Here is a 22,576-nt window from a genome sequence, read left to right on the forward strand (position 1 = left end):
GAATCTCAAATATAAAATAGATTTTGATTTGTTTAACACTTTTTTGGTTACTACATGATTCCATATGTGTTATTTCATAGTTTTKATGTTCTTGCTATTGAGTGGGTGTGTCCAAACGTTTGACTGGTACTGTAAATAAGAGGTCAAGCTCTATAGATATGGTTAAACCGACAAGTTTATCACATATCACTAGTTGCTCCAACATGTGGAGAAAGAGCGGGAGAGAGACACAGGCTTATTATGGGAACGGGTTCAGGGAAAAGTATAAGACCTGCTCCCTCTGGTTTCAATCCAGTAAATTTGTCAAATTAGAATCTGGAACCGCTCTTCCCCAAATGCATCTGGCTGGCTAGTCTTTGTGTTTCCATGGTAATACCAGCAAAGCTTCCTGGATGGTAGGCATCAATAACCACCCAATCAGAGTTTAGGCTTAGTGCTAGTGAGGTGCCGTAGGCTCCGGGACCCGCATTCACAAAGAGTCTGAGTAGGAGTGCTGCTAAAGGATCAGTTTTGCCTTTTATAATCATAATGCATATGATTATATGGACAGGAGAGACCCTACTCTGAAACACTTTTTAAATACGGGCCCTGGTTGACTRTAGTAGTGGATACTTTAAACAAGTGTCCAGGAGTCGAGACAAAAGCATTTTAGTCCCAGGTGGCAGTGCATTAGGCTAGCTAGGCAAGCTAAACTCTCATGGCTAACACGTGTTTTATAGTACAGAGTCCACCTATACAAGACAGTCTACTGGTTGTTCCTTTTCTGGTTGAAATATCTCTTTTCAGATCCTCAGGCAGCAGCAACCAGTGGTGACCAGGCTGTATGGAAAGAAAAGGAACAGGTGAGAGACCAATTATTCTATTCTTTTCTGATTTCTCTATATTMTTCATCCATATAACCCCACTAATAGCTACAGTTTGTAATAATTATGATTCAGCAGCAGTGCGAGGACAGTAAATCATTAAATCTGTCTTCACATCAATAATGGCTCTTGCTTTTGTCAGATCGTTTATAATGCAGAGAGAAATACATAGATCATCTTTCCCATTGATCAAAGCCCTCTCTGTTATATGGCCAGTCCAATTACACAGCTAATTGAGGTTGAAGTAGCTTTTCAGATATTTGAAGTTGACTTAAGTCAGAGATGGTTTAGCCTTACAAGATCGTGACTAGGGGCAGGATGTACTGAATGGCATTGAAAGAGCCTTGCCCTAACCAGAGGAACTCGACTCTAGCACACAGGGCAGAGTATCAATGTCTCGACTCAAGTTGCAAATACAGAAACAGTGTCAGTCACCTGAGACCGATAAGAGGGGGTGGTCTGGCCAGAAACACCCAGCTCTGTTTGGGCCAATTCCAAACACCAGTGGAGTGGGACTGTCTGGGAGTCAGAAGGGAGAGAGAGGACGCTTCTTCAGCATGCCTGGAGCAGAGGATAGCGCTCGCCTGCCAGGGCACTGGAGAGATGTGAGGGAGTGGAGCATAGAGAAGAGACAGAGCCACAGAGTAAGAAAGATCTCACCTGAAACTCTCTTTATCCATCTCTCACCTGCACACTCTCTCTGTGTTTTGTCATCTCRGGCAAACTACCAACACTAAATTGTTGTGTGTGTCTGCTACGACCTAGGGGGATCCACAAAGATGAACTCTCTGACGGTTACGACTATAGCTTGGAAGGGTTTTACTCTTATGCCACCTTTACTGATGCTGTTGATCAGCCCCCGTACTGTATGCCCTTTGTCGTTTTTGAATGTACATAGATGGATTGGATGGAGTGTGTGTATGTGACAATGTGTGATGAGGCAACTTAGAAATGTCAATTCATCAAGACTTGAGACTTCTGGGTCACAAGAACCAAGGGTACACACAGTCCCYGGGGAGAAATCCAGCATGCTGCTAAATGTTTTATGGCAACACGAGGCGGAAAATGGCTCCCTTTGCAAAACTAGGTTTAGTGTGAGWAAATGCAACCACGTCTCGCTCTCTTTGAATGATTCATGTCCTTGCGTGTCAACTGCTCATCATCCCCTTGTCTGTCTGATCTCTCTTTTTCCTCTATCTCTACCTCTCTCCCTTTCACAGGTGTGGGTCCAGGATGTCGAAAATGTCCTCAGTTCAATGGCWAGGCAACTGGTGAGTCGATCCAAGTCCCTGTGTGATTTTGTGATGACCACTACTCTAGCGGACATCTGTGTTTGAAGTTGAATTCTGGAACGTGTTTCAAAGGACAACGTCGTCTTTGGCCATTCCCCGTACAGGAATATTTACACAGGGATTTATCCTGTCAGCTGATGAAGGCTTTGAACCATGTGGTAAAGGAGATACGTCTACAGCCGGAAAAMTCCATACTCAATAGACAAAATGGTTACAGTTTGTAATAGTATCCRAAAATGTGCTTTGGAGGATGGTCTCGTTGCTTTTAACCTGTGTCACACCATTGTTGCAGTAGTATTAGTAGGTTCGCTAGTCAGCAGCTAACTTACAAWCTAACTGCCTCTCTCTTCCCCCTCCCAGTGTGCTTCCCTGGATAAATATCCTCGCCACGAGCCCGGGGATGGCTCAAACCACTTCTCCCCTTCCTTCCAAGACCGGTTTCCCTCCCGTCATCCAGCCCTTACACTACAGACAGCTGTAGGTCCTCTGCACCCACAGACTGAAGAGCTAAGCCGTGGACCACATTGCTCAGCAGCTAAAATGGACAATAGCAGCATGAAGCCTTCCTCATTGACTGATTTGAAATGTTTATTGGTGTGAATCATCTAGAAACCACCACAGGTAGTGCTGCCACAGAGGAGGAGTCAAAGATCTTCAGTTATATACCAGAGATACCAAAGCTCATGAAAATACATTTCTAACCTTGTCCGACTCTCCCCATTTCAGGGTATGCATTGAAAGCAAAGAGGAACAAAGGCGACCGTTCCAAAGCATGATGTCTACTCCTCTATGATAAGTTGCTGTTTGACATTCTGGAGAGGTGTAATCGTATAAAGACACCGATGTCCTCCAAGAGTTACACTCTAATAAAGGATGATGGAATGTCAAACAGAGACCAGAGTTTACAGTCTGGCCTTCTCTGGTCCAAGAGGCTAGAGACCAATTCTTCCCTCACGCCACCCTCCCCTCAATTAAATCAACAAGTGATTTGTCTGAGCTACTCTCTGTTGTATCTTCGTCTGAACATGTTGGTAGAGTTCGAAATCTGCCAGTGGAAACAGAACACACAACATATCAGTATGTGCACCTGCAGACCACTTGACTAAGTATCCATTTGAGAAGTTATTGATTCTATTGGAGGCTCTGTGGCTTAGGAGGGAAATGGGACTGTGTGGTTGGTAGTTGAATGATTTCTTGGAAGCAGATATGATTTGGTGTCTATATATAGGGTCTCGACAGACGGAGCAGTGCGACCTGTACTGTGTCAGCTGACTTCCTGGTCCCTAGTCTCCTCGGCCCCCAAATGAGATCGAAGACGCCATGCTTCCTGGCTGATTAAATAAATGATTGAATCCTTGTTGTTGCTGTTGATTTTCTCCTGTTGTCCTGGGGATTTCGTTGGCTTGTTTGTTTTCGTACGTCAGGGGCACAAAGGGAGGCAATTTTTTTGAACGAAAAAGTAAAAAATCCATTGCCAYAAAGGGAATTGGGCGGCATTGGATCCACTCTATTAAAGGGACATTTTCACAATCATCTCCAGTAAGTCGGACCGAAGTATGACTAGCTGTCGCCATTGGCGTCGGCAAATGGGGATCCTAATAAATAAAAACATCCAAGCACCACCCCAACATTAACATATGTGAAACTGATTGGCTTCTATGTTTTGTAGTAAAAAAGATAGCGGAAAGTGTTTCCAATGACATCATCAACCAATTAGTAGGCAATTACTAGGCAATTATTAGGTAATGCCTACTCATAATTGGTTAAAATCACACTAGCTTCCATCCTCCTCTGGGTACATTGACTTCAATACAAAACCTAGGAGGCTCATGGTTCTCAACCCCTTCCATAGACTTACACAGTAATTATGACAACGTCCGGAGTACGTCCCAAAACTTATCAGAGCTCTTGCAGCATGAAGTGATGTTGTCCACCCAATCAACAGATCAGGGAATGAATCTAGTACTGAAAGCATAAGCTACAGCTAGCTAGCACTGGAGTGCATAAAATGTGGTGAGTAGTTGACTCAAAGAGAGAGAAAGACAATAGTTTAACAAATTACTTTCTTTCTAAATTAAGGAGAAGCTAGAGAGCGAGATAGCTATATTTGGTTGTATTTTTTTTTTATTTTCACTTTCACTGAGCTAGCAAATGCAGCTAGCTAGTTTAGCCTACTCAAACACCCGGATAAAAGAGAGAGGGATGCTATGTTAGCTAGCTGGCTGTGGCTATCCAACACTGGAACTCTTCTAAGTCAAGGAAACTTTTGGTTTTATTAATTTATTACTGCTAAACTGCTTTCTGACTGTACACTGTACTGCATGATTGTAGCGGGTTTACTAACCCGTTAGTTTTAGTAGTTCTAGTTGACTATGACATGATAACGATGTAGGCTATGTGTAGCAGTTAGGGTCCTGATATGAAGGTTCGGCTTGGACGTTTTTTTTTCTCGCCTGGTCACAGACAGTTGATGTGTTGTGCACTGAAGTCTACAAGAGAAGAGAAAATGTGAGAGGAGGAGAGCGCGTAGATAGATAGCTGCAAAAAGGAATTATATATAGAACGAGCAAAGTGATCATGCTGTTTTTATGTGGCTGCTATGAAAGTGAACTGTGTTAGAGTGTGATCTGGGGTGTATTCATTCCGCCGATTCTGTTGATAAACGTTTCTAAGACAGAAGCAAACGGAACAAAACGGGGATAAACATACCTGAATTTGTCCAATGGAAACTCTCCTTTGCAGCTGTTGGACTAATGATTACACCCTAGATCAGCTAGATGCAGGCAAGAGTGTGCAAGGCGTTATTGAATGTGTCACTGTCTGTCACCTTGATTACTCAAAATTCTCTCAAACTGTGCATCTACGTTTTAAACTTGTTGTAGCAACCTCATGATGGGTACAGGGGAAATTAGAGTAGCACGTAGTACTGACTGGACCAACTACCAACTCCCAACCGTACATGGCACAATGTCAGCCGCATCCAGCAGAAAATAATGGGGATAATATGTACACTGTGCATCTCCCGCCCGCCTGCCAAGCGCACACTCTAAATCCGCCTCTGTAATCAAGAGGATGCAGGACAAGCCTATCAGGCGGAGAGTGGCGATAGCACTGGATGGCGCGTATCTCTATCTCGCTGCCGGCCCGATGCTCCCTAGTGTCTCAAATTAAGAGGTGAAAGCGAGGAGCTTTTGTGCAGTGAGTGGAGCAGAGCGGAGGCTCCTGTGGGTAATGAGCATAGCCTTCCTGCTCTTCTCTCTCTGGCTGGCAGACCTGGAGAGATAATTTAATGGCCAGAACTGAGGACAGGGCCATGCTGCTCTAATGGAACCTGAGGGGCCAGGGGACAGAGAGATAGTTAGGGCCTATTATACTGTAAACTGGGTTATTCGAGGCCTGAATGCTGATTGGTATATCAGACCGAATACCACCAGTATGACAAAACATTTATTTTTACTGCTCTAATGATGTTGGTAACCAGTTTATAATAACAATAAGGCACCTCGGGGGTTTGTGATATATGGCCAATATATCACGGCTAAGGGCTGTGTCCAGGCACTCCGCATTGCGTTGTGCATAAGTGCAGCCCTTAGCCATGGTATATTGGCCATATACCAAAGCCCCTCATGCCTCATTGCTTAAATAGAGTCTGCACAGCAATGCTCAAATCCCGTGTGGCTCAGTTTGGTAGAGCATGGCGCTTGCAACGCCAGGTGGTGGGTTCATTCCCCACGGGGGGACCAGGATGAATATGTATGAACTTTCCAATTTGTAAGTCGCTCTGGATAAGAGCGTCTGCTAAATGACTTAAATGTAAATGTAAATGTATGCCCAGGTACTGGAGCCCATTGCTGGTCACACGTCTCATTAGCCTAATATTTGCGCGGGTCCAAGCCCAAACATGGATAACACAAAACAGTGATGGAGACAGAGAGTTAGGTAGAGACTGGGGAAAGAGAGAGATAGGGATGAACTGATTGACCAGTAGGAGTTTTAAGTTCCCCAGAGAACTGTCTCACCATGCACAATATCTAGTTGCTTTTTAACATTAATAAGGCAAGTGCAGAACACATGGAGGCACTGGCACACATCCCTCAGCCTCCTCCTCATCCCCCGTTCTCCGGTCCTCCCGGGCCCAGGTTCCTCTCCTCTTCCCCCTTTTCCATTCCTCTATTCCTTTAACTCCTACTCCATTCCCTATTCTTCCTACCCCCAGGATCCCTCCTCTACTCCCCCTCCATCCATCTTCCCCCATTACTCCTGTCCTTGTAACCCACATGTTTTCCTCCCCTACCCTCCCTCCCTCCAGAGGGATTAAGGCCTGTGGATAACCCATCTCCTGAGGTAATCCTCACAGAGGTGAGCAGCATAATGAACACTGGGCTGATACAGCAGCAGCAGCCTCCCGCAGCGTCCCTCAAACAACTGACAGAGGCTCCGCAGTCAATTACATCAGGCTTGAGGGCACTCAAAACACTCAGCCTCCCTCCACTCCGCAGGGGTCACAGGGTCAGGTGTCAGGGACTCGTCCTCCCCCTATCCGCCATAGCGAGGCATCCTTTCGAGATGGCTTCTCTTCATTCTCCCAGTCGTAGTCGCCACTTCAGGCACGAGGCAACACTCAGGTGCGCTGAGGAGCTGCAGCTAATTGGCCTTGCATTAGCATAGAGAAATGACCCTCTGTGTTGGCGGTGGAGGCGTTGAAGAACCTAGCTAACAACAAACGTTGCGTAAAAGTCGACAAGTACTTGGTTTTAAATGTACTCTATAAGTATCAAAAGTAAATGTAATTGCTAAAATATACATAAGTAAATGCTGTAACATATTTCAAATTCCTTATATTAAGCAAACCAGACAGCATGATTTTCTTGTTTTTTATTTATTTACGGATAGCTAGAGGCACACTCCAACACTCAGACATATTTACAAACGAAGCATTTGTGTTTAGTGAGTCCGCCAGATCAGCGGCAGTAGGGATGACAACATGTTCTCTTGATAAGTGCGTGAATAGGACCATTTTCCAGTCCTGCAAAGCATTTGAAATGTAATGAGTATTTTTGGGTTTAGGAAAAATGTATGGGTGTAGAAAGTACATCTTTTTAGGAATGTAGTGGGGAAAATGTAAATGTTGTCAAAAATATAAACAGTAAAGTACAGACAAAAAATACTTAAGTAGTACTTCAAATAATGTTTACTTAATTACTTAACACCACTGAACATTGCAAGAATATTCCAGTGTCTCGTTTTCTGAGGGTTTTCCAGACACATTTCATGGGAACATTGCAGGAACATTCAGGTGTTCCGTTTTCGGAGGGTTGGGAGAATATTCCATCAACGTCACACCAAACATACACAGAACATGGTTGCAATGTTCTCGGAATATAAGATAATAATGTCCAGACACGTTGGATGTTTTCAACTTACAAATTTGACAAACTTTGACATACATGATTCCATTGCATTGTCTGTGTCAGCTATTAGTTCATCTGACTATTTTCTCCTCATTCACTTATTACAGACATTTTATATGTACATCACTAGTCAACAGTTTGGACACACTACTCATTCAAGGGTTTTTCTTTATTTGTACAATTTTTTATATTGTAGAATTATAGTGAAGGCATCAAAACTATGAAATAACACATATGGAATCATGTAGTAACCCAAAAAATATTTTATATTTGAGATTCTTCAAAGTAGCTACCCTTTGCCTGATGACAGCTTTGCACACTCTTGGCATTCTCTCAACAGCTTCATGAGGTAGTCACCTGGAATGCATTTCAATTAACAGGTGAATTAACAATGAAACGTGTCTAGAACTTTACTATCTCATATTTGGAGAACATGGCAACCATGTTCTGTGTATGTTGGGTATACGTGGTCCCGTGTGGCTCAGTTGGTAGAGCATGGCGCTTGCAACGCCAGGGTTGGGCGGTTTCATTTCCCCACGGGGGGACCAGGATGAATATGTATGAACTTTCCAATTTGTAAGTCGCTCTGGATAAGAGCGTCTGCTAAATGACTTAAATGTAAATGTAATGTATGAACACAATGCTCTTGCAACATCCCATGAAACGTGACGAGAACATTAATATTGGATATTCTGAGAACATGGTAACCACATTCTGGGTAAGTTCAAAAACACCCAAACATGCTAAATAGGTTATCAGAAGGTTTTTGCTGACATGGATAGAATGTTCCCATAACTAATGGAAAACTGGACACGCAAACATCAGGGGAACATTACGGGTAACATTACAAAAACGTTCTCTCTACCTAGAATTGTTAGGTGGGAGGACCCTGCCTGGGAGCTGCCCAAGTAAGCGCCTGAGAGGAAAGACTAAAATATGACTTGATCAGAGCACTAGGCTAACTCATTTTAGACCAAGAAAACAGTAAACATATAAAAGTGCTGACTTGGGTTGACTGTATTCGTGCTGGAAAAAAAAGGAGTGTTTTTCCACTGAGAGGTACATAAGTGTGCTGATGGATTCCAGCGTCAGATCAGCACATCACACTGGATCTGGCGGAAGAGATGCCACACTTCAGCGATAACCACTGGCCCCGGGTCTCACATCGTTGCATTACCTGGCTGACGTTCAAAGAGTTAAATGGAGTCACTTTAATTGAAACGGGCAAGTCGGTGGCGTCATTTCACAAGACTGCCTCCCACTCATACAGCATGAGTCCACATGACACATATCGATGTGCATATCATMATTTTAGGCTAACCCCCACAAAACAAAGTCGGAACAACTCCCAACAACCAAACCAGGTCATGGGAATGAGAGGGACTAGAATGACTCAGTGCCGCCACCACCCACCCATACGCCATGACTAGTGATCCCCCACCTTGGAGGGGAGAGCCTGGGCTTCCCCTGCCTGCCTGTCTCCCCTTCCACATCGAGTGGGGATGAGTCACCCTTCTGGTCTGACTCACCCCTCAGGTAGGCAGCCCTGGATGGGATGGATGGAAGAGTTGAGGAGTAGGGGGAGAGAAGGGTGAGCGTCTGAAGAAACAGAGCAGAATTAAAGGGGCGGGGGCGTCAGAGGGAAAGCCAGACCGACAGGCGGCAAACCCTCTGTAAGTCCTCAGAAATAAGAGGCTCCGACGGGGGACTTTGTCTTGGTTGATTTCATAACTGTAGAGACATGACAGTCTCTCCCTGCCTCCCACTTTGTGTGTGTGCGCCTGTGTGTGCACGGGTGTGCGTTTGTTTCCTATAGCTGATACAATTACCTGCCTAAATGTAATCCTTAAGAGTCTGTAGCATCTGAAGACTCTCACAAACATGGTGTTCTCTGTTGTGCTCTACGGCCCCTCGTCTGAAGGTAACCCAAAGAAACGAATGGAAGTAGTTTTGTCCCAACAAAAATAAGGGGTTAAATGCGTCCAAAAAACTAAAATATTTCCTGAGCTTTCTTATATCTCCTTGATATAGGACATACATCATAATTATCAGGTATGAAAGTAAGACCCAGATGCAGACCACGTTGAATAAACAATAGATTAATGATCCAATATGGGCAGGCAATAGACAGGTCAAGGCAGGCAGGGGGCAGTGACCAGAGGTGAGGCAACGGTACCGGACGGCAGGAAGGCTCAGGGTAAGCAGAGGTCAAAGGTACAGGTCAGTAGGCAGGCAGAGTGGTCAGGCAGGCGGGCTCGGAGTCAGGACAAGCAAGGGTGAAAACCAGGAGGGCGAGAAAAGAGAGACTGGGGAAAAAGCAGGAGCTGAGAAACAAAAACGCTGGTTGACTTGACAAACAAGACGAACTGGCAACAGACGAACAGAGAACACAGGTATAAATACACAGGGGATAATGGGGAAGACGGGCGGAGACAATCACAAAGATCAGGGTCTGACAATAATGAATAAGGTTAAGAAGTGTATTTTTGTACTGTATTTTTTGCCATGTTTAATTCAATGCTTTTCTATGGGCTGTAGTCGTAAAGGCCAAATTCAGTATTTTATCTTATATATATATWTTTTTTTAGACCTAAATGGGTCCCAGCCCCTGAGGGTTGAAGTACAAATGGAGAATAGAGAGGTTTAGCCAGGTAAAACATAATGAGCACTTGACATCTCTGCACCATGGCAACCAGATAATACTCCCGAGTTATTTATCCAAAATCCAAATCAATGAAATTGCTTCAGGCCAATGTGGTCTGTTGTGGTTGAGCATGGAGTGCAAGTCTTCAGGGAGTGACTATTGTGCTATGGCTACTGTAGCTACATCTCAGGAGTTGATTGGTGATTAAGGCCAAGGTTATCTGAGGAGAATGCATCTGCAGAGTCGTGACTGACAGAGAAAATAGAGCAGGTCATTAGAATGGTCCTCTCATAAGACTTTGCGATAAAGTAAAAGGSGTTTGGACCTCCTGAAAAGGACTATATGCTAGGCTGCGTCCCCCTTGGAGGGTAGCCTGGTCTCAGAGCAATAGAAAATAAAATGTACATATTTATGAGCACCTCGAAGACAAATCATACCTACTAATTTACTTCAGACAGAAACGAAAGTAGGGAGGTTGGTTGGGAAGGACGGGTGGGCGTAATCTGAGACAATCCAAAARTTGCATGATCAAATCCGGAACAACTGTAGCATTTTAGTTAACCCTTGGATTGAGAGTTACCTATCTAAAAGAATAGAGGGTTTTCTTTAATGGAAGCCTCTCTAATGCAAATTCGATTTGAGTGTGGTGTACAGCAGGGCTATTTTTGTTTTCTGTTTTTACTAATGACCTTCAACTGACCTTTAATAAAGTCTGTGTGTCTATTTACACTGACGATTTAACAGTTTACACATCAGCTACATGTTTTGTTTCCTGTTTGGACCCAGCTAATTGGGAATCCTAATGAAATACAAAAAAATACTAAATTCTCAACTTAATAACCCAATTCACCTATGTAAATTCGCCCAACCTTTTAGTTCCCCTAACCGCCAACGTAAATTCTCCCCGTAATTCTCCTTTGTTGTTATGCGCAACAAGCAACATGGTCTTAGATAAAGACGTGCAATACTATAAGTCCTCCAAGAGGTATGCTATTGTAAGACCGCTATTCCATTCATAATGTAACCTAATGTAGCGTAGCATATAATACTAAATAGAGTGTCACGGATTTACGTACAGAATTATATTAATTGCCCTGAAACCACATTGAGGAAGCGCATAGGCTAGAAAGCTCACAGCTGGGGTGTTGAGGTAAAAAAAGACTCAAGAGTTGTCATTTACAGCCCACTCAGAGAACTCATTTTGTGTCAATGAGGAATTCACATCTTCACGTCTTCCCCCCCAATTTGATATCAAAAGCGTCTTTGTGGAGAAACCGATCGGATTCTGGGATCTATATGGTCGCAAGCTGGGGAAACCGGCATGTTTCCAGAAATGTACACACACAAGCGCATGCAACTACAGACACGCGTACAGACACACACCATAGAACACATTACATAACATATACATTTTGATATGACCTTCCCTATAAACCTTGAAAGCATAAATACATTAACAAAGAAACACTCCCTATCCGAGCGGGAATGCATTACATTGGCATCTAACCTTCTTTTCAGCGTGGTTTAGGGGGGGAAAACACAGTAGCTTTTAGTAGCACATCATGTGGTACAAGACTTGCATGCGAATGAAATCATCTCGTCTCTCCTCCGGGCCCAGGTATTTACTGAGACCCATAATTACCATCTGCATAAACTCGTTCAAACCTCCCTCCCACAGCAGGCTAGCTAGAGAAATGTGCCAATGCCTGGAGCACCAGCCCAGCCAACTACTGCCTCCCATTATGGATGCCCAAAGCATGATAACATGGACTCTGATTTTCAAACAAGGAGGCGGTCAGATTGAGGGAACACTCACCTTGAGTTCAGTCTGCAAACTTGTGTTGTAGCATCTAAAATTGTGTTGTGGCAATTCAGAAAACAAAAAATGGCAATCTTTCATTTGGCAACGCATTATGGCAACATTAGCTTTGTTCTGCTCTCTGATCCAATCCAACACTGCCATCTGTTGGTGAATAGTAGACTATACTGTACCTCATAGCACCATTAAACTATTGTATGAAGAGCCATGTGATACTGATGATATCAGTTACAGACTTTAGAGCGGCAAACGTTCACTTCCCTCAGTAAAGTGCTTTATTTTCAGTATAGTATGGGACTTGGTGTTCAATRTGTTCAGTGAGGGTTAACAAAGTATTTGGTTCAATGCGTGTGTGTGTGAGCGAAAGGGTTGAGTTAACTGTCTGTTTCAGATGTCCCTAGAGTTCTTAACAAACAGAGAGGAGATTAGAAGAATGAAGTGTCAAATACGGTAACAAGCACAGTACATGGCTATAATCAATGCTTTGAAATGGAATGTGAAGATCCAAATGGAATAGGAATGTGACGCAACTTTCCAAGACGGCTCCACGGATACAGTAGACTAGCTTCCCTTACATTTAGAACAAGCTATAATAAACGTGTATAATGTTTTCAGGTAAAAATGTGGCAATTGTTTTCCTATTTGAATTGAACAGAAACCATATTAGGCCTATTCACAAACGAGTATGGGCCTACAGTCGTCATGAACGTGGTGACAGATTTACATCATAATGGCCAAGGTTCTAATTCCTAGTTCTATGGGCCACGGTTATACATTGAACCACTTAGCTAAATACACACACACACACACACACACCTTCAGACTCTCTCTGCCTCTCAGGGGAGCTGGAGAGAGGAGTAGGGAGATCTTGAGAGGCGGATCAGAGAGGTCGAGAGAGAGAGACGGCCGGCTATAAATTCTTCGATGTTCTCCTGGAGGACATGAAGAAAGAGCCAGAACTCAAGCTGAACACTCTCCAGGAGGCCTGAGACAAAGAAAATCTCCATGCTGCCATGGCCAAGGAGGAGAAGTGGCTGGCCAGTCAGAGACGAGCGGAACGAGAAACACTCTCCATCAGGTCGTAAGAGCCATACAGGCCAAAAAAKATAAAATGATTCGCTAAGCTCAAGCAGCAAGAGAGCGAGAGAAGGGACGTGAACACACAAACGGCCATAAAGCTACAGCTGGCTGAAAAGAGACTTTAAACAGAAGCTCAGAGCTCTATGTCAAACCATGGTTGACTGGAAAAAGAAAGGATCCAAAACAATACAAGCCATGGCCGACCGAGGCCCAGTCCGCCAATCAGGAGGAGACATGGAAGTTAGAGAGAGAAGAGCTGGAGAGGTTGAGAGAGGCAGAGAAGGGATGGGTGAAGAAGGAGAGAGAGAGAGAAAGAGGAGGCGGAGATATCAAATCCCCTTGTGCTGTCCCCGCTTATGAATATCTGGATTTCAAAAAGCATGTTGATTAATTCGTTAAGAAATGAAGAATTAAAAATGGGCTTATTTTGTAGGAATAGGTCATGGCTTTCATTAAATAGCAGAAAACAAATCATTCAGTCGACATTCATACCAGTTATAGACTATGGCGAAATTGTCTATATGAACGCAACTGCCACTGTATTGAAGCCATTGGATGCAGTTTATCATAGCGCACTAGGCTTTATAACGGGCGATAGGTTCAGTACACATCACTGCATTCTGTAACATCTGCTTCCAACTCATACCCTCAAACACATAGATCCCCTGAACGCAGCTCAGTTCCAGCCCACTTTCCAGCTCACACTCTCAAACACCCTAGATTCCCTGAACGCAGCTCACTCTCCAGATCCCAATTACCTGAATTCGAATCACCTGTTAACACACCTGTACAGTTGAAGTTGGAAGTTTACATACACCTTAGCCAAATATATTTAAACTCAGTTTTTCACAATTCCTGACATTTAATCCCAGTAAAAATTCCCTGTTTTAGGTCAGTTAGGATCACCACTTTATTTTAAGAATGTGAAATGTCAAAATAATAGTACAGAGAATGATTTATTTCAGCTATTATTTATTTCATCACATTCCCAGTGGGTCAGAAGTTAACATAAACTCAATTAGTATTTGGTAGCATTGCCTTTAAATTGTTTAACTTGGGTCAAATGTTTTGGGTAGCCTTCCGCAACCTTCCCATAATAAGTTGGGTGAATTGGTGGCGCCATTCTTCTGACAGAGCTGGTGTAACTGAGTCAGGTTTGTAGGCCTCCTTGCTCGCACACACTTTTTCAGTTCTGCCCACAAATTTTCTATAGGATTGAGGTCAGGGCTTTGTGATGGCCACTCCAATACCTTGACTTTGTTGTCCTTAAGCCATTTTGCCACAACTTTGGAAGTATGCTTGGGTCATTGCTCATTTGGAAGACCCATTTGCGACCAAGCTTTAACTTCCTGACTGATGTCTTGATGTTGCTTCAATATATCCACATCATTTTCCTCCCACATGATGCCATCTATTTTGTGAAGTGCACCAGCCCTCCTGCAGAAAGCACCCCCACAACATGATGCTGCCACCCCCGTGCTTCATGGTTGGAATGGTTCTTCGCCTTGCGAGGATCCCCCTTTTTCCTCAAACATAACGATGGTCATTATGGCCAAAGAGTTCTATTTTTGTTTAATCAAAAAGTACAGTCTTTGTCCCCATGTGCAGTTGCAAACCGTGTCTGGCTTTTTTATGGCGGTTTTGGAGCAGTGGCTTCTTCCTTGCTGAGCAGCCTTTCAGATTATGTCTATATAGGACTCGTTTTACTGTTGATATTATACTTTTGTACCTGTTTCCTCCAGCATCTTAACAAGGGCCTTTGCTGCTGTTCTGGGATTGATGTGCACTTTTCGCACCAAAGTATGTTCATCTCTAGGAGACAGAATGCGTCTCCTTCCTGAGCAGTATGACGGCTGCGTGGTCCCGTGGTGTTTATACTTGCGTACTATTGTTTGTAAAGATGAACGTGGTACCTTCAGGCGTTTGTAAAATGCTCCCAAGGATGAACCAAACTTGTGGAGGTCTACAATTTCTTTCTGAGGTCTTGGCTGATATCTTTTGATTTTTCTATGATGTCAAGCAAACAGGCACTGAATTTGAAGGTAGGCCTTGAAATGCATCCACAGGTACACTCCAATTGACTCAAATTATGTCAATTAGCCTATCAGAAGCTTCTAAAGCCATGACATAATTTTCTGGAATTTCCAAGCTGTTTAAAGGCACAATCAACTTAGTGTGTGTAAACTTCTGACCCACTGCAATTGTGATACAGTGAATTATAAGTGAAATAATCTATCTGCAAACAATTGTTGGAAAATACTTGTGTCATGCACAAAGTAGATGTCCTAACTGACTTGCCAAAACTATAGTTTGTTAACAAGAAATTTGTGGAGTGGTTGAAAAACAAGTTTTAATGACTCCAAACTATCACACACTGTTTAGTTCAGTTCTTTGCACCCCATCAATGTGAGGTATTGTTTGTTTTGTGACATGTCTTTCAGAGTACTGGGTTTCCCATGAATTACTCCTCCTGTTTATCATCGTTTTGCCTGCCTCACTATGACACCTTTTGCCTATTCCCTGCCTTACTTTAGCCTATCGGATTTCCTGTTATCTACCTATTCCTGATCTCTCGGGCTACGTTACTAGCCTTTTCCCTGCCTGTACTGTTGCCCTTTTGGCCCCCTGTGTATGACCTTCTGCCTGCCCTGACCCAGCTACTTGCCTCCTCCTGTGGTCCGTTGCAATAAACACCTCTGCGCCCTGCGCTTGAAACCAGCTCTATGTCTCTCCTCGTGTTCATTACACATTCTGTATCAGAAAGTAGATTGGCCCCCTCTCTGATGTCAACTGCCCTGACACTCTCCTCTGCCACTACAACCATGGTTATAGCAGATCCAGACCAAGTTGCAGCAGATCCATCCATATCCAATAGGTTTGCCTGACAAGTCTGTCTCGGCAGCTTGCAAAGGTTGAGCCATTACTGCGTCTTCAGTACAATGCTGTGTCGGTGTATGTACAAACAATGCTGATATGTTTGGCCTAAACTGTACAACGTGTAATGCATTTACACATCATTATCAAGCTTTAAAAAGCAATGAATGTAACATCTCCATATCAACAGACAATATCAACACCGAGTGTTGCTGGACATTTTTGTCAAATAAAAATACATGTTGATGATCATATTTAATTTTTTTGTTTTGTTTTTTCACTTTTATTTAACCAGGTAGGCCAGTTGAGAACAAGTTCTCATTTACAACTGCGACCTGGCCAAGATAAGCAAAGCAGTGTGACACACACAACACAGAGTTACACATGGGATAAACAAACGTACAGTCAATAACACAATAGAAACATCTATATACAGTGTGTGCAAATGTAGTAAGATTAGGGAGGTAAGGCAATAAATAGGCCATAGTGGTGAAATAATTACAATTTAGCATTAACACTGGACTGATAGATGAGCAGAAGATGAATGTGCAAGTAGAGATACTGGGGTGGAAAAGAGGAGTTGGCTTTGGGAATGACCAGTGAAATATACCTGCTGGAGCGGGTGCTACGGGTGGGTGCTGCTATGGTGACCAGTGAGCTGAGACAAGGCGGGGCTTTACCTAGCAAAGACTTATAGATGACCTGGAGCCAGTGGGTTTGGTGACAAATATGAAGCGAGGGCCAGCCAACGAGAGCATACAGGTCGCAGTGGTGGGTAGTATATGGGGCTTTGGTGACAAAACGGATGGCACTGTGATAGACTACATCCAATTTGCTGAGTAGTGTTGGTGGCTATTTTGTAAATGACATCGCCGAAGTCAAGGATTGGTAGATTAGTTTTACAAGGGTATGTTTGGCAGCATGAGTGAAGGATGCTTTGTTGCGAAATAGGAAGCCAATTCTAGATTTCATTTTGGATTGGAGATGCTTAATGTGAGTCTGGAAGGAGAGTTTAGTCTAACCAGACACCAAGGTATTTGTAGTTGTCCACATGTTCTAAGTCAGAACCGTCCAGAGTAGTGATGCTAGACGGGCGGGCGGGTGTGGGCAGCGATCGGTTGAAGAGCATGCATTTAATTTTACTTGCAGTTGAGGCCACGGAAGGAGTGTTGTATGGCATTGAAGTTCGTCTGGAGGTTTGTTAACACAGTGTCCAAAGAAGGGACAGATATATACAGAATGGTGTCGTCTGTGTAGAGGTGGATCAGAGAATCACCAGAAGCAAGAGCACATCATTGACATATACAGAGAAAATAGTCGGCCCGAGAATTKAACCCTGTGGCACCCCCATAGAAACTGCCAGAGGTCCGGACAACAGGCCCTCCGATTTGACACACTGAACTCTATCTGAGAAGTAGTTGATGAACCAGGCGAGGCAGTCATTTGAGGAACCCAGGCTGTTGAGTCTGCCGTTAAGAATGTGGTGATTGACAGAGTCCAAAGCCTTGGCCAGGTCGAGGAATACGGCTGCACAGTATTGTCTTTTATCGATGGCGGTTATGATATCATTTTGGACCTTGAGCGTGGCTGAGGTGCACCCATGACCAGCTCAGAAACCAGATTGCATAGCAGAGAAGGTACGGTGGGATTCGAAATGGTCTGTGATCCGTTTGTTCACTTGGCTTTCGAAGACCTTAGAAAGGCAGGGTAGGATAGATATAGGTCTGTAACAGTTTGGGTCTAGAGTATCTCCCCCTTTGAAGAGGGGGATGATCGCTGCAGCTTTTCAATCTTTAGGGATCTCAGACGATACGAAAGAGAGGTTGAACAGGCTATTAATAGGGGTTGCAACAATTGCGGCAGATCATTTTAGATAGAGAGGGTGCAGATTGTCTGGCCCAGCTGATTTGTAGGGGTCCAGATTTTGCAGCTCTTTCAGAACATCAGCTATCTGGATTTGGGTGAATGAGAAATGGGGGAGGCTTGGGAAAGTTGCTGTGGGGGGGTACAGGGCTGTTGACCGGGGTAGGGGTAGCCAGGTGGAAAGCATGGCTTATTGAAATTCTCGATTATCATAGATTCATCGGTGGTGACAGTGTTTCCTAGCCTCAGTGCAGTGGGCAGCTGGGAGGAGGTGCTCTTATTCTCCATGGACTTTAGTGTCCCAGATCTTTTTGGAGTTTGTGCTACAGGATGCAAATTTCTGTTTGAAAAAGCTATCAATTTGCTTTCCTAACTGCCTGTGTATATTGGTTCCTAACTTCCCTGAAAAGTTGCATATCGCGGGGGCTATTCGATGCAAATGAAATACGCCACAGGATGTTTTTGTGCTGGTCAAGGGCAGTCAAGTCTGGAGGGAACCAGAGGCTATATCTGTTCTTAGTTCTAAAWTTTTTTAATGGGGCATGTTTATTTAAGATGGTGAGGAAAGCACTTTTAAAGAATAACCAGGCACCCTCTACTGACGGGATGAGGTCAATATCCTTCCAGGATACCCGGGCCAGGTTGATTAGAAAGGCCTGCTCGCTGAAGTGTTTTAGGGAACATTTGACAGTGATGAGGGGTGGTCATTTGACCGCAGACCGATTACGGACGCAGGCAATGAGGCAGTGATCGCTGAGATCCTGGTTGAAGACAGCAGAGGTGTATTTAGAGGGCAGGTTGGTCAGGATGATATCTATGAGGGTGCCCGCATTTACGTATTTAGGGTTGTACCTGGTAGGTTCCTTGATGATTTGTGTGAGATTGAGGGCATCTATCTTAGATTGTAGGACAGCCGGGGTGTTGAGCATGTCTCAGTTTAGGTCACCTAACACTATGAACTCTGAAGATAAATGGGGGGCAATAAATTCACATATGTTGTCCAAGGCGCAGCAGGGGGCTGGTCTGGGTCTATAACAAGCGGCAACAGTGAGAGACTTATTTCTAGAAAGGTGGATTTTTAAAAGTAGAAGCTCAAACTGTTTGGGCACAGACCTGGATAGCATGACAGAACTCTGCAGACTATTTCTGCAGTGGATTGCAACTCCACTCACTTTGGCAGTTCTATCTTGGTGGAAAATGTTGTAGTTGGGGATGGAAATTTCAGAATTTTTGGTGGCCTTCCTAAGCCAGGATTCAGATACGGCTAGGACATCAGGGTTGGCGGAGTGTGCTAAAGCAGTGAATAAAACAAACTTAGGGAGGAGGCGTCTGATGTTAACATGAATGAAACCAAGGCTTTTACGGTTACAGAAGTCAACAGATGGGAGCGCCTGGGGAATAGGTGCTGGGGGCTACAGGGCCTGGCTTAACCTCTACATCACCAGAGGAACAGAGGAGGAGTAGGATAAGGGTACGGCTAAAGGCTATGAGAACTGGCCGTCTAGTGCTTTGGGAACAGAGAATAAAAGGAGCAGATTTCTGGGCRTGGTAGAATAGATTCAGGGCATAATGTACAGACAATGGTATGGTAGGATGTGAGTACACTGTAGGTAAACCTAGGGGTTGAGTGACGATGAGAGAGGTTTTGTCTCTGGAGGCACCAGTTAAGCCAGGTGAGGTCTCTGCATGTGTGTGGGGTGGGACAAAAGAGCTATTTAAGGCATGTTGAGCGGGACTGAGGGCTCTACAGTGAAATAAAACAATAAGAACTAGCCAAGACAGCAGTAGACAAGGCATATTGACATTAGAGAGAGGCATAAAGCAATCACAGGTGTTGATCAGGAGAGCTAAGAAAACAATGGGTAAATGGAGATGAATGGGCACAGAGGGTCAGTTAGGTACATACAGGACCTGAGTTCGAAGCTGGGGCCGACAGGTAAACAAAATTAGGTMATGTGTTATTGAAACAGTCCAGCGGGCATCGGCTGTGTAGCCGAGTGATCATAGGGTCAAAAGAGCAGCAATAGGTGAACCAGGGTGCCGTTCGGTAGTCACTACTATGCTAGGCGAGCAGGGGACACAGCGTACAGAAAAGCTAACGGGCTGGGGCTAGTAGATGGTTCTTCGGCGACATCGTAACTAACAGAATAGCCTGTTGAGACCACATCGGGCGATCACGTCAGCAGTCCAGTTGTGATGGATCGGTGGGGCTCCGTGTCGACAATAAAGGRTCCAGGCCAATTGGCAAAAGAGGTATTGTAGCCCTAGAATTAGCTGGTATATGGGCCTAGCTCGAGGCTAGCTCAAGGCCAGCTGGTGCTTGCTTCGGGACAGAAGCGTTAGCTAACAGTAGCCAATTGTTTGCAGCTAGCTAGCGGCGATGATCCAGTGTAATGATCCAGAGCGGCAGAAATCCGGTGAAGTGGTAGAGAGAAGCAGTCCGATATGCTCTGGGTTGATATCGCGCTGTGCAGACTGGCAGGTATTGTCCGAGCTAAGGCTGGCTGGTGACCGAGAAAAAGGTGAAGATCGCTAGCCGTGGCTAACAAAGACTAGTAGCTAGTTAGCTGGCTAGCTCCTGATGGAAGTTCCAGTTATAAGGAATAAAAATAGCAGATCCGTACCACATTGGGTGAGGCGGGTTGCAGGAAAGTATATTTAGTTCGTAGATAGAAAGTGAGATTAAGATATATACGAAAAGGGCTGGCTATTTACACGGGATAAGACATGGGATAAGACAAAGACAAACGCACACGTCCGACTGCTATGCCATCTTGGGGGAAAAAATAGTTTATTTCCCAAACATTATATCCACCAATTTTTCACATGTACACTACCGTTCAAAAGTTKGGGGTCACTTAGAAATGTCCTTGTTTTTGAAAGAAAAGCAACATTTTTTGTCCATTAAAATAACATCAAATTGATCAGAAATACAGTGTAGACATTGTTAATGTTGTAAATGACTATTGTAGCTGGAAACAGAATATTTTTTATGGAATATCTACATAGGCGTACAGAGTCCCATTATCAGCAACGATCACTCCTGTGTTCCAATGGCACGTTATGTTAGCTAATCCAAGTTTATCATTTTTAAAAGGCTAATTGATCATTAGAAAACCCATTTGCAATTATTTTAGCACAGCTGAAAACTACTGTTCTGATTAAAGAAGCAGTAAAACTGACCTTCTTTAGACTAGTTGAGTATCTGGAGCATCAGCATTTGTGGTTCGATTACAGGCTCAAAATGGCCAGAAACAAAGAACTTTCTTCTGAAACTCATCAACTGGCAGCTTCATTAAATAGTACCCGCAAAACACCAGTCTGAACATCAACAGTGAAGAGGCGACTCCGGGATGCTGGCCTTCTAGGCAGAGTTGCAAAGAAAAAGACATACCTCAGACTGGCCAATAAAAATAAAAGATTAAGATGGGCAAAAGAACATAGACACTGGACAGAGGAAGACTGGAAAAAAGTGTTGTGGACAGAAAAATCTAAGTTTGAGGTGTTCGGATCACAAAGAAGAACATTCTTGACAGGCAGAATAAATGAAAAAATGCTGGAGGAGTGCTTGACGCCATCTGTCAAGCATGGTGGAGGCAATGTGAAGGTCTGGGGGTGCTTTGGTGGTGGTAAAGTGGGAGATTTGTACAGGGTGAAAGGGATCTTGAAGAAGGAAGGCTATCACTCCATTTTGCAATGCCATGCCATACCCTGTGGAATTAGACCATCTGCTAAATGCATAAAATATCAAATCTAAATGTTTTACATACAGATTTCAAATTACTTTATTGAAAAACTTTCTTAAATATTGATGTCAAAGGTATCATTTGTACATTTATTTATTAAAAATGTAGTTAATTGATACATTTGATTGTAAAACCTGTCAGTCTTATTTCTGAGAGTGAGGCATATGTGAAATAAAATTACCAACATTTCTGAAAATGGATATATAGCGTTTCATTTCTAGAGAAAGCAACATTGGCCACAGAGGCGTTTACTGACCAAAACATTAAAATAACCTATGATACGCACTGGCATGCCGCACTAAGTGGCAGCATCCTCCACGCCCTCTTTCTGGTTCTAGTGGTGGACCACAATGGTGACAACACAAGCTCGGCTTCCTCCAGAGAGCGCGCTGTAGACACAGACCGCAGATAAGACATTTTGGGATGAAGAGTTGAGATGAATGTTAGACTGCTGCTTTCTTTTTCCAGAAATAACTTCAGGACTGGGAACATGTTCCGTTTAGTCTGTATAGATGGCAAGGCTGCCCAGTTTTACGCATGGGTTTAAAGTAGCCTAAGACAGTCCTCTAAAAATGGACACTTCTTCAGACTAGTCTAGACCAATTTGGAATTTCCCCTGAGATTCTACTGATATGACAAGTGTGCTTTTGCACTCCACTTTCTGCCCCCCCATTTCCTGCGCTCTTGGTGCGTTGATTAGCGAAAAAAAAGCCCATGTAGGCTGCATTCTTTCGAAATGACACAATAGTCATGCACTTTGTAGACAGGGCCTGATGGAAAAAGTCAAAACATGATAACTAATGTACAGGTCCCATGTGAAATGTACTGTAAAAAAAAATGGTATATCTTATTTCGTGGGCAAATCTAGTCGAGCACTTTAGGTGACAGGTACAGGCGCCGTGCACAACGCTTTAATTGTCGTTCCTCAATTCTATCACTAGAGAGCGACCTGACACTTCTTTTTCAAAGGGAAAAACATCTTAA

The sequence above is a fragment of the Salvelinus sp. IW2-2015 genome, linkage group LG1, assembly GCF_002910315.2.
Source record: "Salvelinus sp. IW2-2015 linkage group LG1, ASM291031v2, whole genome shotgun sequence".
Taxonomy (NCBI): Eukaryota; Metazoa; Chordata; class Actinopteri; order Salmoniformes; family Salmonidae; genus Salvelinus; species Salvelinus sp. IW2-2015.